Source organism: Triticum dicoccoides, chromosome 5A, assembly GCF_002162155.2.
Source record: "Triticum dicoccoides isolate Atlit2015 ecotype Zavitan chromosome 5A, WEW_v2.0, whole genome shotgun sequence".
NCBI lineage: Eukaryota > Viridiplantae > Streptophyta > Magnoliopsida > Poales > Poaceae > Triticum > Triticum dicoccoides.
In genome coordinates, this window is record NC_041388.1 from 341027178 (window position 1) to 341046420 (window position 19243).

At 45.4% G+C, this 19243-nt stretch overlaps 1 pseudogene; it reads right to left on the bottom strand.

The window, feature by feature from the left end:
• Nucleotides 1-17137: 17137 nt before the first annotated feature.
• On the bottom strand, nucleotides 17138-18563 carry LOC119299504 (annotated as a pseudogene).
• Nucleotides 18564-19243: the final 680 nt, after the last annotated feature.

The following is a 19243-nucleotide window of genomic DNA, read 5'->3' on the forward strand; positions in this document are numbered from 1 at the left end:
CCATGAGAGCGTGTAACTCCTGGATACCGTAGGAGTGCTTTGGGTGTATCAAACGTCACAACGTAACTGGGTGACTATAAAGGTGCACTACAGGTATCTCCGAAAGTATCTATTGTTTTATGCGGATCGAGACTGGGATTTGTCACTCCGTGTAAACGGAGAGGTATCTCTGGGCCCACTCGGTAGGACATCATCATATGCGCAATGTGACCAAGGAGTTGATCACGGGATGATGTGTTACGGAACGAGTAAAGTGACTTGCCGGTAACGAGATTGAACAAGGTATTGGATACCGACGATCGAATCTCGGGCAAGTAACATACCGATAGACAAAGGGAATTGAATACGGGATTGATTAAGTCCTTGACATCGTGGTTCGTCCGATGAGATCATCGTGGAACATGTGGGAGCCATCATGGGTATCCAGATCCCGCTGTTGGTTATTGACCGGAGAACGTCTCAGTCATGTCTACATGTCTCCCGAACCCGTAGGGTCTACATACTTAAGGTTCGATGACGCTAGGGTTATAAAGGAAGTTTGTATGTGGTTACCGAATGTTGTTCGGAGTCCCGGATGAGATCCCGGACGTCACGAGGAGTTCCGGAATGGTCCGGAGGTAAAGATTTATATATGGGAAGTCCTATTTTGGCCACCGGAAAATGTTCGGGATTTTTCGATATTGTACCGGGAAGGTTCTAGAAGGTTCCGGAGTGGGGCCCACCTGCATGGGGGGACCCACATGAATGTGGGTAGTGGGGGCAAGGCCCCATACCCATGGTCAAGGCGCACCAAGATCCCCCTTAGAAGGAATAAGATCAGATCCCGAAGGGATAAGATCAAGATCCCTAAAAAGAGGGGATAACAATCGGTGAGGAAGGAAATGATGGGGTTTCTTTCCTCCCACCTTGGCCAACGCCCCAATGGACTTGGAGGGAAAGAAACCAGCCCCTCCACCCCTATATATAGTGGAGAGACGCATGGGAGCTGAACACGAAGTTCTGGCGCAGCCCTCCCCCTCTCCCAAGTCGTCCTCCTCTCCCGTGGTGCTTGGCGAAGCCCTGCTGGATTGTCACGCTCCTCCATCACCACCACGCCGTTGTGCTGCTGTTGGATGGAGTCTTCCTCAACCTCTCCCTCTCTCCTTGCTGGATCAAGGCGTGGGAGACGTCACCGGGCTGTACGTGTGTTGAACGCGGAGGTGCCGTGCGTTCGGCACTTGATCATCGATGATTTGAATCACGACGAGTACGACTCCTTCAACCCTGTTCTCTTGAACGCTTCTGCTTAGCGATCTACAAGGGTATGTAGATGCACTCTCTTTCTACTCGTTGCTGGTCTCTCCATAGATAGATCTTGGTGACACGTAGGAAAATTTTGAATTTCTGCTACGTTCCCCAACAGTGGCATCATGAGCTAGGTCTATTGCGTAGATTCTTTGCACGAGTAGAACACAAAGTAGTTGTGGGCGTTGATGTTGTTCAATATGCTTACCGTTACTAGTCCAATCTTGTTTCGACGGTATTGTGGGATGAAGCGGCCCGGACCGACCTTACACGTACTCTTACGTGAGACAGGTTCCACCGATTGACATGCACTTGGTGCATAAGGTGGCTAGCGGGTGCCAGTCTCTCCCACTTTAGTCGGAACGGATTCGATGAAAAGGGTCCTTATGAAGGGTAAATAGCAATTGGCATATCATGTTGTGGTATTGCGTAGGTAAGAAACGTTCTTGCTAGAAACCCATAGCAGCCACGTAAAACATGCAAACAACAATTAGAGGACGTCTAACTTGTTTTTGCAGGGTATGCTATGTGATGTGATATGGCCAAAAGGATGTGATGAATGATATATGTGATGTATGAGATTGATCATGTTCTTGTAATAGGATTCACGACTTGCATGTCGATGAGTATGACAACCGGCAGGAGCCATAGGAGTTGTCTTTATTTATTGTATGACCTGCGTGTCATTGAAGAACGCCATGTAAACTACTTTACTTTATTGCTAAACGCGTTAGTCATAGAAGTAGAAGTAGTCGTTGGCGTGACAACTTCATGAAGACACGATGATGGAGATCATGATGATGGAGATCATGGTGTCATGCCGGTGACAAGATGATCATGGAGCCCCGAAGATGAAGATCAAAGGAGCTATATGATATTGGCCATATCATGTCACTACACTATTTGATTGCATGTGATGTTTATCATGTTTATGCATCTTGTTTACTTAGGACGACGGTAGTAAATAAGATGATCCCTTACAAAATTTCAAGAAGTGTTCTCCCCTAACTGTGCACCGTTGCTACAGTTCGTCGCTTCTAAGGACCACGTGATGATCGGGTGTGATGGATTCTTACGTTCACATACAACGGGTGTAAGACAGTTTTACACAGCAAAAACACTTAGGGTTAACTTGACGAGCCTAGCATGTGCAGACATGGCCTCGGAACACGAAGACCGAAAGGTCGAGCATGAGTCGTATAGTAGATATGATCAACATGAAGATGTTCACCGACGTTAACTAGTCCGTCTCACGTGATGATCGGACACGGGCTAGTTGACTCGGATCATGTGATCACTTAGATGACCAGAGGGATGTCTATCTGAGTGGGAGTTCATAAGATGAACTTAATTATCCTGAACATAGTCAAAAGACCTTTTGCAAATTATGTCGTAGTTCACGCTATAGTTCTACTGTTTTAGTTATGTTCCTAGAGAAAATATAGTTGAAAGTTGACAGTAGCAATTATGCGGACAGTAGAAAGCTTATGTCCTTAATGCACCGCTCAGTGTGCTAAACCCCAAACGTCGTTTGTGGATGTTGCGTACATCGGACATACACGTTTTGATAACTACGTGATAGTTCAGTTAAACGGTTTAGAGTTGAGGCACCAAAGACGTTTTTCGAAACGTCGCGGAACATATGAGATATTTCGAGGGCTGAAATTGGGATTTCAGGCTCGTGCCCACGTCAAGAGGTATGAGACCTCCGACGATTTTCTTAGCCTGCAAACTAAGGGAGAAAAGCTCAATCGTTGAGCTTGTGCTCAGATTGTCTGAGTGCAACAATCACTTGAATCGAGTGGGAGTTGATCTTCCAGATAAGATGGTGATGTTTCTCCAAAGTCATTGCCACCAAGCTGCTAGAGCTTCATGATGAACTATAACATATCAGGGATAGACATGATGATCCTTGAGGTATTCATGATGTTTGACACCGCGAAAGTAGAAATCAAGAAGGAGCATCAATTGTTGATGGTTGGTGAAACCACTAGTTTCAAGAAGGGCAAGGGCAAGAAGGGATACTTCATGAAACGGCAAATCAGCTGCTGCACCGGTGAAGAAACCCGAGGTTGAACCCAAACCCGAGACTAAGTGCTTCTGTGATAAGGGGAATAGCCGCTAGAGCAGAATTACCCTAGATACTTGGTAGATAAGAAGGCTGGCAAGGTCGATAGAAGTATATTGGATATACATTATGTTAATGTGTACTTTACTAGTACTCCTAGTAGCACCAGGGTATAAGATACCGGTTCGGTTGCTAAGTGTTAGTAACTCGAAATAAAGAGCTACGGAATAAACGGAGACTAGCTAAAGGTGAGCTGACGATATGTGTTAGAAGTGTTTCCAAGTTTGATGTGATCAAACATCGCACGCTCCCTCTACCATCAAGATTAGTATTAAACCTGAATAATTGTCATTTGGTGCTTGCGTTGAGCATAGACATGATTGGATTATGTCTATCGCAATGCGGTTATTCATTTAAGGAGAATAATGATTACTCTATTTATTTGAATAAAACCTTCAATGGTCTTGCACCTAAAGGAATGGTTTATTGAATCTCGATCGTAATGATACACATTTTCATGCCAAAAGATATAAGATAGTAATGATAGTACCACTTACTTGTGGCACTGCCATGTAAGTCATAATGGTATAAAACGCATGAAGAAGCTCCATGTTGATGGATCTTTGGACTCACTCGTTTTAGAAAAGTTTGAGACATGCGAACCATGTCTATTGGTGTATACGCATGAAGAAACTCCATGCAGATGGATCTTTTAGACTCACTTGATTTTGAATCACTTGAGATATGCAAATCATACCACATGGACAAGATGACTGAAAAGCCTCGGTTTCAGTAAGATGGAACAAGATAGCAACTTGTTGGAAGCAACACATTTTGATGTGTGCAGTCCAATGAGTGCTGAGGCATGCAGTGAATATGGTTATGTTCTTACTTCACAGATGATTCGAGTAAATGTTGAGTATATTTACTTGATGAAACACAAGTCTGAATTATTGAATGGTTCAAGTAATTTCAGAGTGAAGTTGAAGATCATTGTGACAAGAGGATAAAATGTCTATGATATGATCATAGAGATGAATATCTGAGTCACGAGTTTTGGCATACAATTAAGACATTGTGGAAATTGTTTCGCAATTAATACCGCCTGGAACACCATAGTGTGATGGTGTGTCCGAACATCATAGTTGCACCCTATTGGATATGATGCATACCATGATGTCTCTTATCAAACTGCCATGATAGTTTATGGGTTAGGCATTAAAGACAACCACATTCACTTTAAATAGGGCACCACGTAATTCCGATGAGATGACACCGTATGAATTATGGTTTAGAGAAACCTAAGTTGTCGTTTCTTAAAGGTTTGGGGCTGCGACGCTTATGTGAAAAAGTTTCAGGATTAAGCTCGAACCCAAAGCGGATAAAATGCATCTTCATAGGACACCCAAAACAGTTGGGTATACCTCCTAATTCAGATCCGAAAGCAATATGAATTGTTTCTTGAATCGAGTCCTTTCTCGAAGAAAGGTTTCTCTCGAAAGAATTGAGTGGGAGGATGGTGGAGACTTGATATGGTTATTAAACCATCACTTCAACCAGTGTGTATTAGGGCACAAGAAGTTGTTCCTATGGCACCTACACCAATTGAAGTAGAAGCTTATGATAGTGATCATGAAACTTCGGATCAAGTCACTACCGTACCTCGTAGGGTGACAAGGATGCGTACTACTTCAGAGTGGTACGGTAATCCTGTCTTGAAGGTCATGTTGCTAGACAACAATGAACCTACGAGCTATGGAGAAGCGATGGTGGGCCCAAATTCCGACAAATGGTTAGAAGCCATGAAATCCGAGATAGGATCCATGTATCAGAACAAAGCATGGACTTTGGTGGACTTGCCCGATGATCGGCAAGCCATTGAGATAAATTGATCTTTAAGAAGAAGACGGACGTGGACGGTAATGTCACCGTCTATGAAGCTCGACTTGTGGCGAAGAGTTTTTCACAAGTTCAAGGAGTTGACTACGATGAGATTTTCTCATCCGTAGCGATGCTTAAGTCCGTCGGAATCATGTTAGCATTAGCTGCATTTATGAAATCTGGCAGATGGATGTCAAGACAAGTTTCCTTACCAGTTTTCGTAAGGAAAGGTTGTATGCAATACAATCAGAAAAGTTTTGTCGATCCTAAGGATGCTAAAAGGTATGCTAGCTCCAGCGATCCTTCTAAGGACTGGAGTAAGCATCTCGGAGTTGGAATGTACGCTTTGATGAGATGATCAAAGATTTTGGGTTTGTACAAAGTTTATGAGAAACTTGTATTTCCAAAGAAGTGAGTGGGAGCACTATAGAATTTCTGATGAGTATATATTGTTGACATATTGTTGATCAGAAATGACGTAGAATTTCTGGAAAGCATATAGGGTTATTTTGAAAGTGTTTTTCAATGGAAAGCTTGGATTAAGCTACTTGAACATTGAGCATCAAGATCTATAAGGATAGATCAAAATGCTTAATAATACTTTCAAATGAGCACATACCTTGACATGATCTTGAAGGTGTTCAAGATGGACCAGTCAAAGAAGGAGTTCCTGCCTGAGTTGTAAGGTACGAAGTTAAGACTTAAAGCTCGACCTCGGCAGAATAGAGAGAAAGGACGAAGGTCGTCCCCTATGCTTAAGACATAGGCTCTACAGTATGCCATGCTGAGTACCGCACCTGAAGTGTGCCTTGCCATGAGTCAGTCAAGGGGTACAAGAGTGATCCATGAATGGATCACAGACAGCGGTCAAAGTTATCCTTGGTAACTAGTGGACTAAGGAATTTTCTCGATTATGGAGGTGGTAAAAGAGTTCGTCGTAAAGGTTACGTCGATGCAAGCTTAACACCTATCCGGATAGCTCTAAGAAGAGATACCGGATACGTATTATGGGGCAACAATTTAGAATAGCTCCAAGTAGAACAGTTATTTGGAATAGCTCCAAATAGAGCGTGGTAGCTACATCTAGGAGATGACATAGAGATTTGTAAAGCACACACGGATCTGAAAGGTTCGGACCCGTTGACTAAAACCTCTCTCACAAGCAACATGATCAAACCTAAAACTCTTGGGTATTAGTCACATGGCGATGTGACCTGTGAGTATTAATCACATGGCGATGTGAACTAGATTATTGACTCTAGTGCAAGTGGGAGACTGTTGGAAATATGCCCTAGAGGCAATAATAAAAGTGTTATTATTATATTTCCTTGTTCATGATAATTGTCTTTTATTCATGCTATAACTGTATTATCCGGAAATCGTAATACACGTGTGAATACATAGACCACAATATGTCCCTAGTGAGCCTCTAGTTGACTAGCTCGTTGTGATCAACAGATAGTCATGGTTTCCTGGCTATGGACATTGGATGTCGTTGATAACGGGATCACATCATTAGGAGAATGATGTGATGGACAAGACCCAATCCTAAGCCTAGCACAAAGATCGTGTAGTTCGTTTGCTAGAGCTTTGCCAATGTCAAGTATCTCTTCCTTTGACCATGAGAGCGTGTAACTCCTGGATACCGTAGGAGTGCTTTGGGTGTATCAAATGTCACAACGTAACTGGGTGACTATAAAGGTGCACTACAGGTATCTCCGAAAGTATCTATTGTTTTATGCGGATCGAGACTGGGATTTGTCACTCCGTGTAAACGGAGAGGTATCTCTGGGCCCACTCGGTAGGACATCATCATATGCGCAATGTGATCAAGGAGTTGATCACGGGATGATGTGTTACGGAACGAGTAAAGTGACTTGCCGGTAACGAGATTGAACAAGGTATTGGATACCGACGATCGAATCTCGGGCAAGTAACATACCGATAGACAAAGGGAATTGAATACGGGATTGATTAAGTCCTTGACATCGTGGTTCGTCCGATGAGATCATCGTGGAACATGTGGGAGCCATCATGGGTATCCAGATCCCGCTGTTGGTTATTGACCGGAGAACGTCTCGGTCATGTCTACATGTCTCCCGAACCCGTAGGGTCTACACAATTAAGGTTCGATGACGCTAGGGTTATAAAGGAAGTTTGTATGTGGTTATCGAATGTTGTTCGGAGTCCCGGATGAGATCCCGGACGTCACGAGGAGTTCCGGAATGGTCCGGAGGTAAAGATTTATATATGGGAAGTCCTATTTTGGCCACCGGAAAATGTTCGGGATTTTTCGGTATTGTACCGGGAAGGTTCTAGAAGGTTCCGGAGTGGAGCCCACCTGCATGGGGGGCCCACATGAACGTGGGTAGTGGGGGCAAGGCCCCACACCCCTGGTCAAGGCGCACCAAGATCCCCCTTAGAAGGAATAAAATCATATCCCGAAGGGATAAGATCAAGATCCCTAAAAAGGGGGGATAACAATCGGTGAGGAAGGAAATGATGGGATTTCTTTCCTCCCACCTTGGCCAACGCCCCAATGGACTTGGAGGGCAAGAAACCAGGCTCTCCACCCCTATATATAGTGGAGAGACGCATGGGAGCTGAACACGAAGTTCTGGCGCAGCCCTCCCCCTCTCCCAAGTCGTCCTCCTCTCCCGTGGTGCTTGGCGAAGCCCTGCTGGATTGTCACGCTCCTCCATCACCACCACGCCGTTGTGCTGCTGTTGGATGGAGTCTTCCTCAACCTCTCCCTCTCTCCTTGCTGGATCAAGGCGTGGGAGACGTCACCGGGCTGTACGTGTGTTGAACGCGGAGGTGCCGTGCGTTCGGCACTTGATCATCGATGATTTGAATCACGACGAGTACGACTCCTTCAACCCCGTTCTCTTGAACGCTTCCGCTTAGCGATCTACAAGGGTATGTAGATGCACTCTCTTTCTACTCGTTGCTGGTCTCTCCATAGATAGATCTTGGTGACACGTAGGAAAATTTTGAATTTCTGCTACGTTCCCCAACAATCAGTTGGCACACTGGTATCTGTAATTGGCATCTTTCCAGTCTGAGTTGGCAGCAACCTGGCAGAACTTGGCACCCCTGCATCAATGGCTGCGGCTCGCAGCTCTCTCTCGTCTCTGAATCCCAAATCTTTTGTGGCCTGTTCCCCCTTTGCGCCCCTGGCAAACTTGACAATCTTCTGCTTAGGTGGTTTTGGTGCGACTGTTGAAAGGGGAGTCTTCCCCTTGATCTGTTGAACTTCTCTGACATTGGTTGGCTCTCTGCTCACTACTGTTGGCATATCAGTTTGAAGCACAGCTTCCTTGACCATATTTACTTCAGCAACTTCACTCACCATCTTCTCCTTGGTTTGAGGCAACTGCAGATTCTTCTTCATTGAAACTGCTTTACACTTCTGGACCACGTGAGGGTTTGCCGTGGATGCTGCCTTGCTCTTGCTGGAGCTTAGGTCTGGGAGCAGCTTTAAATATTCCTTGTATTTTTCCTTTGAATGAACCCAGTCAAGACCCTTTCCTGCTTCCTCCATGTCAATTTGATTCTTTTCAGCTTCAGTTGATAAGAACAGGCTCTTGTCAATGGCAAAGTTGATCTTCTCACACATATCTTTGTCGCTGAAATCTGGCACGAGAAAGGTGGTTGGCAAAGCTGGCTTCAAGTTGCAGAGCTTGAACATATCAATGCTTCCCTGAGACTCTGCTTCGTCATTTTTCTTTGACTTTGGCAAATCCTTGTCTTTCCAGCAAGTCTTGTCAATCAACAACTGTAGTGTGCTCCTGCTACTCAATGAATTGCTGCTGCTCGCAGGGGTGGCGTGAGTGCTAGTCCTCCTGGATGTGTTGCCACCTGTACCACCAGAACCAGGAGCGTTGTCATCATCATCGTCATCGCTGCTGTCGCTGCCTCCATTGGATCCCCCTTTATCATCACCATAATCATCCTCGTCTTCTTCATCCTCGTCTTCTTCCCTCTCACTGCCATCAGCTGCTGCGCCTTTGTCTTCTCCCCTCTCACTGCCATCAACTGCTGCCCCTTTGTCCCCGTCCCCCTCTCTGGCCTCACCTTCTTCTTCCTCCTCCTCTGCATCACTATCTTCTTCCTTGTTCTCCTCCTCTCCTTTGTCCTCTTCTTATTTGTCCTCCTCCTCCTCCTCCTCTTCCTCCTCATCCTCCTCCTCCTCTGCATCTTCTTCATTGTCATCCTCATCCTTGTCCTCCTCCTCTGATTCATCTGCATCTGTCTCCTCATCGTCGTCAGCATCTATCGCTGCTCCCATTTCCTCATCTTCTTCTGAATCATTCTCAACAAATTCTTCTTCTTCTTGTATAGTTGACCGCCGTCTCTTTCTTTTTGGAGCACGGCGTGATGCCCCAGTTTGCATTGATGGCTGCTGTACGTAAGGATCAATATCTGGTTCCTCGTCATCAATCTTGGCAACTTCTTTAATGAAGGTGCCAACCTGTTCAGTTACAGCCTTGCATAGCTCATTGACCACTTTCGCAATTTTTGCCTTTTTCTGCATCAACACAAAAAAGATTCAGTACTGATTCAGTTAGAAAAAATAATAAAAAGTAAAAATGTCTATAACTGACCATGATGTGATAAGCAAAAACGACTAATACACACTTTCTGACCAACTAAAAACATGATTCTAGCCAACTACACATGCACTGTGGCACAAAGTAAAAACCATGCATTTCTGCCAAAAGTTGATGACAATGGTTGTAAATGAACACTTTGACTATCCAAAAGAACATGTGCAACTACAAAACCTTATATGTGCAACTGAACATACATCACAGCCAACTAAATTCTGAATTTTCGCAACTACAAAAGTTATACATGTCCAACTGAACATACATCCCAGCCAATAGAAAAAATATTGGTAAGTGATACAAGTTTATGTATGCAAAACACTAACCTGCGGATTGTATGTTATTGGTAACTTGGATGCCACAAATGCTTCAGCTTGCAAAATTCCACCAAACAGTGGTGTCTGCTCCGTGCCTCTATACTCCTCTTTAAGCTGATGTAAAAAAAAGAGAAACAGAAAATAATAAGGTTATCAAAATAGATTTGTGTGTTGAATGAAACCACACATTACAACCTGTGCAAGTACAAACAAGATACTGGGGTAGACAAATTCAACTATACATATATGCAACTGAATAAAGACACAAAAACTGTGCAACACACATGGCACCTAAAAAAAGTTCCTATCAACTGATGCAACACATCTATGCAACAAGATTAGTAAAACTGTGCAACTTAAAAAAGATGGTGTGCCAATTTAAAATAAACATGTGTGCAGATTGCCAAACTTAAAGCTATAATCTGTGCAACTACATGCATTGTTGTGCCAACTGATGACAGTTTTCTGTGCAATTTCCAAAAAGAGTGACCAGACATCAAAAGAACATAGAAGGAAGACACTGTTGGAAAAAAACAAAAAAGAACTCACTTGTAATTTGCCGAACACACCAGGAGAGATAGTATCCTTCTTGATCACATTGGCAATTAGAGTACTATCCCATGCATTCGATCGTATCGCGCAGTTGCTTACTGGGATGTCATGTACGAGCGCATCAAGGTATAGTATCTGCACCAGACCCAAACAAAAGAAAAAGCCAAGTTCAGTTATTGTTATGAGAATTTCAGCAAACTATAACTGCACAGAAAGAACAGGAACAGATGGAAAAAAGTGGTCGTTTTCACTAACCATCAAGTGATACAAGCAGCAGCAAACAGTTTGCTTCTCCTGGTCCATGTTCCGGAAAGCTTCGTTAATGTGTTCTGCTACAAAGAGGCAGATGTTTGTATTCTTTAGCATTTGATGATCTAGCACAAGTCCATAACACTTTGGGCTGAGCTTCAAGGCCGTGGTTGGTGCTAGAAAAGTACTGAAGGCAACCGCAAGCCAGGCCATAAAAAATGTGTCATCCGTTCTTCCAGCCATATGCTCAATCATCTTGAGCCATGTAGTGATCTGGGGATGAGAATTTCCAGTTATGTTGAAAGCCTGTCTGAATCTCCTAGTGGCATCCTTGTCAACTAAATATCTGACTTTTGGACCCTTGTTTGGAAGATCAAATACCCTCTGAACACTGTCAGCATCGACACGGATCCTTCCCCTTCCTGGGAAAACCATTTCAGAGGTCTGTGGCTGGTAGGACTGCACCAGGAACTTAGTGAGGTCCGCTGGAAGTGTGTCTGATAAGTTCAATAGCCCCCCGACCGACCTCGAAACTAGCTCTGATTTCTGTAGTGGAGTTAGAGAGGCGTTGAAATTTGCAAAGCGCGCTGGTGATGCCCTTATCCTGCCTGCTTGTGATGGTCGCTCCACATCTTCCCCTGGAGCCACCTCAACTCCTTCGCCGCTGCCCTGTTGATTAGAAAATGAAAGCATTACACAAACATTAAACACAAGAGAAAAAACAAGAATTAAAAAAAACTAGCAATCATCATGATGTATTTGTGCAACTAATAAAGCTCATGAGGACAACTGCAAAGACTGCCAGTGTGCAACTGAATGTGCAACAATAAAACAGTAAATAAAAAAAGAACGAGACCTGGCAGCTACAAAAAGTTCTAGTGTATGTGCAACAATAAGAAATGATATTGCAACACAAGAAAAACAGTAACTAAAAAAAAGGTTTGCAAAGAACTATTCAAATAGCTCATAAAAACACAAAAAACCCACATACCTCAGCATCTGCTGCGGAAGATGCGACAGCTTCTCCAGCAACTGCTGCCTGCACAAAAAAATGACCACTGATGTCAACTATGAAAACATGCCAACTAGTGAACTACAAGATGCCAACTAATGCCAACTAATGTCAACTGTATTTAAATCAAAATGACTAGAGATGTCAACTACAAAAGGTTGTTATTGACAGACTAAAAACAAAAAATAGTGTTCCGAACTGCTGCATAATTTCATCACTATCTAAAAAAAGGCGAGAAAAAACACTTATATTTGAGATTTTACTTACCCTAGAAGATGACTCAGCTCCCTTGCCAAGTGTTGCACGTCTAGTCCGCTTTACAACACGGAACTGATCAGCATCCTAAGAAAAAAACATGAGCATGGGAAAAAATAAAAAATGTTATATGACCCAAACAAAACCAAAAAATGGACTTGTGTCATCAACATGCCACTTACCTCAACATCCTCTCCCTGCTCAACACTCTGCGCAAGTCGTGGCTGGCGATTAGCAGGACGCTTCGAGTTCCGGCGAAGAGGTTGACTTCCAGAATGCTGATTAAGCAACCAAAAGAAAACATGAAAAAAAGACATTAGCATACATGCATAAGTTGAAAAACAACTCAAAAACAAAAGAAAAAAAAGTGAATAAAAATACATCTCCTTCATTGCCACCCGCATCTCCTCCTATTATAACCATTTTTGCCCTGCGGAAGGAAATACAACAAAAAAACATAGTTAGAAGATGTGGACAACCAACTACTACAATCATGCAGCCAACTGGGCAGTAAACCTTGTGCAAACTGGACGTCAAATAAGCCAACTAACTTTTTTTTGCCTAATTATTACTTGCCAACTGTGACAAGTAATACCTAGACAGAAAAAAGTTAAGTAAAGGCAACAAGCTCAGTGAGATAACTTATTCTGAAAAAAGCGTCCCTAGTTGAACATGAAGGGAGACACATGAAAACAACCACATCCACAACAAAAGACTTGCACATTGAGAAAAATTAAAATGGAAAATTGGCAAGCATTGGTACTAATTTGCACAAATCAAGGGGTCCTAGTTGCACAAAAGCAGGAGAATAACACATAAATCACCACAGCCACCACAACGCTGGTGGATTGGGTAGATTATATTGGAAAATTGGCAAGCATTGGTGCTAAAATTGTACAAACAAGAGTCCCTAGTTGCACACAGCAGAGGGGGGAACAGCCAACTAGTAAAAGTGTATAACATATGCAACTAAGTAAAACCAACTAAGTAGAGCAACTGGCACAAGTGTATAACATATGAATAGCCAACTTAGTAAAAGTGATGCAGCCAACCGAGCAGGCAACTTGTGCAACTGAACACAGTATAGACAACCACCTAGTATAAAAACAGTGAGCCAACTGACCAAAACAACTGCTGCAACTGCAGAGCATATGGACAGCCAAGTACTATATGGACGCAGCCAACTGGGGAGAATTTTTTGCAACTAACCACTTAAATCTCTGAACACCAACTACGAAATCAGCCAATGCATTGCACACAAAAACAGTGAGCCAACTGACCAAAACAACTGCTGCAACTACAGAGCATATGGACAGCCAAGTACTATATGGACGTAGCCAACTGAGGAGAATTTTGTGCAACTAACCACTTAAATCTCTGAACACCAACTACGAAATCAGCCAATGCATTGCACACAACATTGCGCACATCTAATACAACTTACAGAATAACTAAAGAATCATGTGCAGGTGTAGAACATATGGACAACCAACTAGTAAAAGTGATGTAGCCAACTGAGCAGGCAACTTGTGCAACTGAACAGTATGTAGAAACCCAACTAGCAAAAAATTGGTGCAACTGCAGAACATAGGGACAGCCAACTACTATATGAATGAAGCCAACTGGATAGAATTTTGTGTAACTGGAACACAAGTGTCTACCAACTAAAAAGTGGCCGTGATACAAGTTTCACCCTCTTAGTTGGTTAGCACAGGTAATGGTCCCTAATTTGCACAGGTACTAATTTGCACTATAATGGTCCCTAATTACAAACAAGAGGAGAAAAACACATGACCCACGAGAACCACCAGAAGGCTGGCAGATTGGCTATATTATCTCAAAAATTGTCTACTGCTGCTCCTAATTTGCACGCAAGGGGCGACAGAGTTGCACACCGCGGGGGAAAACACTCATCAAAAACACCAGATCCACCGCGAGGCTTCAATCCACAGAAGAGGCACTATCGCCGCGAACCACTCATCCTCCCTGAACCATATGCACGAGCTCACCCCCTACTGCAACTCAAAAACGACAGGATGAGCACAACCCTAACCCATCCCTGCCAATCCGGCGGTTTCCCAAACGAAGTAGTCCGCTGGGGTGACCTCAACCTCGCCGGAAAATGAGTTCGACCTCCCTAACCCCGACCGCGACCTCGACCTCTACCTCGACCTCCCTGACAACGACCGCGACCTCACCGGAAAACGAGCGACCTCATCGGAAAAAGGAGGACGAGCGAGTGGAGAAACAAGCAGGGACGAAGACGAGGAGCGCGCGTAGGAGCAGTACCAGAGCCGCCGCGGACGACGACCCTCGCGACGCGCCCCGCCGTCGACCACAACCCAGCGGATTTGGAACCGCCTCCGAGCACCAACCAACGACGAAAGCAAAGGGGGAAAGTGGAGGAATGGGCGGCGAGAGGTGGGGGTGGACGGGGTAATGGCATGAAATTCGAAACCGCCGCCCACTACGCACGACGGCTAAAACGCTGGAGAACTGCCTAATCCTCGATGACATGTGGGTCCCACGGACGATTTATCTCGCGGGCGCGGCGCAAATCGGACCAGGCGACTGGTCCACACGCGGGTCTGAGCGGCGCGGCCCCACCTCCCGACCAGGGGACACCTGGACACCGCGCGGCGTTGATCGGGACGAGATCGAGCGGCTCTCGTTCGGCCGCTCGTTCTGTCTATTTAGTGGCCGGCCGCTTTTTAGATTTCAGGTAGATTGTTTGTCAGGTAGTACATGTACCACCGCTTGGACGAAGTCCCTCGTACGTACGTAGCTGGGCGCCTGGGCTCTTGGTGCCTGGCCATCCGGCTGGAGCGTGACCACCAGTGCGACCGATCCGGGCGGCACGGCCAGGCATGACGTCGCTGTAACGAGCTCCATGTCGTCCTCTGTTCGGAACCCTATCAAGCCTCCACGCGCGGCCGCTCTAGACTTGATCCTTGCCCATGCACTCGTCGTAGCTCCAGAGCACCCACGAGGAAGTCTCATCCGGACGGCACCGAAGCCCCTGGCCTCGATCTGAGGGAGAATCCGTTGAAGCTGGAACACGTCCAAAGGGGCAGACAACGCCAAAGTCGCTGGCTTCTTTCCCGGTGAGCTGGGTGAGGATTCGCTCGAACCTTGAAGCCCGCCGTCCTCGATCCAGGTGAGCAAGGCGAGCATCCGTGCTCCTCCTCCGCTGTTGTCTATTTTTTCCTGTTCGTGATGAGCTCCTCTCTCTTTCCCCATCTCTTTCTGAGCTCTATCGTGGTCAAACTGCTCCTGCCTCGATCGTCGAGCAGGCAGAAGCCCTGCGCCTCCACCACGGCGGGCATGGCGGGCCGGCGCCGAGTTGACTGAATACTGAATACACTGATGACGTAGAGATAGTATTGCCGTCGAAGATGGACGGCAAGGAGAACATCCGCCACTGCTCCGGTGAGGCGAACGCTGTGTCGATGGCCTGCTATCTCTTCAGCGCGCTCACGTGCTTCCGCCGAGTCTCCTCGCCGCTTGTGGAGGCGCCGCCAAAGATTGATCGGACAGGTAGGGCGTTGTATATGTAATACGTTGCGGTCGAGTATGTACGATTCGTCCAACGATCAGGTTTTCTTTTTTGAGGGAAATTGATCGATCAGGTAGGATCCATCACGTCCAGCCCAAGATCGACTACGCTGGGAAACAATTGTCACCAGCAAACGAAACGGTTTTTTAGTACCACCTCGCAGACAGATTTTGTTATGAAGAGGTACAGTAGAAAGAAAAAAAATTCCTAGGAAGAATCAAGCCGTCACTAAGAAGAACATCACCTCACGTCACAGCAGGGTGGATTCCCATTGCTCAGTTGCTCTATTGGTTGGGCCATATGTTCTAGATATGGAATAGACAGACAACTCCTGTATAGTAGTAGTACGAAGAAGATCCTCAACACATCATTGCCAGTTTTCCGTCAAGACAAGATTTCAGATATGCTCGCGACCAATCTCTAGTTCATACAGCTGGGAAAGGTAACAAATGTTCCTTAATAATAGAAACAAGTGGGGGATCATGGAGCCCCATTAAGCATAATTTTCTGTTTGTTTTAACTATTTCGACAGCTAAGCTGTCGATTTCTTTTGGAAATCCTGAATCACAGCTCCATTGACCTGATGCTCTGGCATACATAAAAGATAGTGTTTGACTATATTCTAAACAGTATTTAAACCTGGGTTTAGACCAAAATTAGACACTGCCTGATTATGCATCTCTGACATAGGGCCAGTTCTTTTCGGTGATTCTCCCAGAATCTCCCCCCTCCTCGGCTTCTCCCAGAATCGCCACTCCATATTTTTTTACAATCCTATTTAGTTAAGGTGATTCTGGGAGAAGCTAGGGAGGGGGGTGATTCTGGTAGAATCGCCCAAAAGAACTGGCCCATAGTCTAATATCTTAGTACTCTAAATTTTATGATTAAACTATAAACTTCCTAAAATAATTTAATTATCCAGGTAAACATCAGAATGAAAATTCGAGCACACACCTTCAGCTAAGCAGCACGCAGAGCATATTTAACTCAGACCTGAATACTGAACATCACCATCAAGTGCAATAAAATTTATAACACCTGAACAATATTGCTCCGATGATCCATTTCCACGTCCTATGCGCGTCTCAAATACGATAAACAATGGATACTTTGCAGAATAACATCGCTAAAAGGAACTGCAAAACTATCATCTTCACCAAACGAAGCTGCAGTGGCTAACAAGCTCCAGTAAAGAATCCAACTCCATAGATGCAGTGCAAAGTAATCTACACCACAATATCTCAAAATATGCCCAAGTTTACATCGTCCGATGTTCAAACTACATACTTTTGGAATGTAACCATACTAAGGATCGATAAATCATATCTCTTGGGGTAAATTAACACAGAAACATCCATAAAAGCACAATTATCTTAATCCATACCAAATAGTTCAATGTCTCCTGAGAGCTCAAATAGATAGTTCATAAATAAGAGTAATGCCGTAATGGTGAGTAATACAACACAAATTTTACAGGTGTAGCCACTTGATCACGCGTAATGTTCAAAATAATTCAAACACACAAATTCAATAGCTGTAGGCAGCTACCAAATGCAAACGCAATGGATCAATCGAGCAGGCCGGTCTTCCACCACACGGCATTGCGTACCTGGCGGAGGTGCCTGCCCTTGAGCGTGTGTCCAGCGCCCTCCAGCAACCAGAAGGTCGTCATGGGAGCGTGTGTCCAGCGCCCTCCAGCATCTAGAAGGTCGTCATGGGCGACTCCCACGCCGGCGAGCGCGCCACCATCTCGTGCGGCGACAACATCTCCACGTCGTAGTCGTCCTCATCTGCTTCACTCGCGAAGTTGCGAACGCCTCGACCGTCGGTCGCCGCATCCGCGCCGCTGGCACATTCATCGGCGCGCATTGCGGCATGTGCATCGCCGGCGACGGCACTGGGCGGGGGATGGCGGGGATCATGCGTGGAAGGGCCATCGCCGGAGACGCGGGGGATGTCGAGACGAATGAAGCAGACGGGGGCGGCGAGAAAGGCCCGAGGCGCTCGGGGAGGGCCTCGAGGATGGCCCCCGGCGGGCGGCGCGGGGGGCTAGGGTTTGCGGCGCAGATGGAGGAGATGAGCAAGGGCCGGCGTCGCGGCTGCGGTCGCGGCCGCTCGGGAGAACCGAAGAGGTCGTCCACGTCGAGCTCGAAGGCCGCCGAGGCGGGTTGGTCGCCGGCGGCCGCGCGGGGGAGGAATGCGCCGAGGAAGCGCTCGGAGCTGGGCGAGCTCTTATGGCGCGCACGATCTATGGCGAGGCTCCGCTGTGCAGGCGGGTGGCTGGTTTTTTCTTTTCACACACGTACCGGCGGTTCGGGTTTGGTGGGCTGTACGTAAAACAACGGCAACCTATGGAAGTTTTGACGGACGGACGAAATTAGTACCACTTCATTTATATTACGATTTTGTTTATACAAATTGTAAAAGCGTATTATAATATGAGAAGAAAGCGTATTATATATATATATATATAATATAATATATATAATAGGGAGAGATAGGGAAAGAGCCCGTGCGTTGCAACGGGTATACATATTCTATGCTCGTGTTTTTCTACGGAGCGAACACAAATTTCATGAACCACAACTGGCCGATTTGCTCTCCTAGCTAGCAATTCAACAACCAGTCACATCTTCCATCACCGATGCATCCCTCCCCCACTCATCGGTTCCCTCCCATTTACTTTGGTCAGTTCCATGCCATCTCTCCTCAATCCCCCCTCCCCCTGGCCACTTACACTTTTAGCCGTAACCGTATGATCAATCTTATTGTCGTCCATCTTCGTGTGCCTGTGCTTGAGGGGCACATGATCAGAGCGAAACTCTTGCTACCCACTGATCTACATGACAATCTTCTCTTTCCTCCTCACAAGGCTGACCACTGCCACCATGGTACACAACAAACGGCTACACGGCCAGCCTTCCGATTCACCACTGCGAGCAACATCGGCACATAACTACGCAACAGACGGCTACACGGCCGGCTTTCCATTCACCACCGCAAGCAACATCAACACACAAACTGCAAACTCTCATAGTGGGGCCTCCCTCTCAATTTCTCTACCACAAATTACAAGCAGTGGGAAATAAATCATCCCAAACAAATAAAACAAAATTGTGATAGACCCTTGTAGAAACTAACAAAATAAGGAGAGTTGCATACACATATCAGCATAGATGTCATTGTTCTACATATATACACTAAATATGCACTCGGAGAAGAAGCCGTAGAAAGTAAATAAAAATACGATGAAATTGCACCTGATTCTTAAGTATACGTAACTCTGCATATGTGGCGTAACTCTGCATATGAGGCATGATCCCTCTACCTTTGCAAGCATAGCAAGAAGAGTAATTAAGTGCTAATTAAAGCTTCATACTATAGCTTGAGCACAATAGTAATAAAATCCAATATAAGCTGGCTTTGTTGGCATATATATATATGTGCACTTGCAGAACT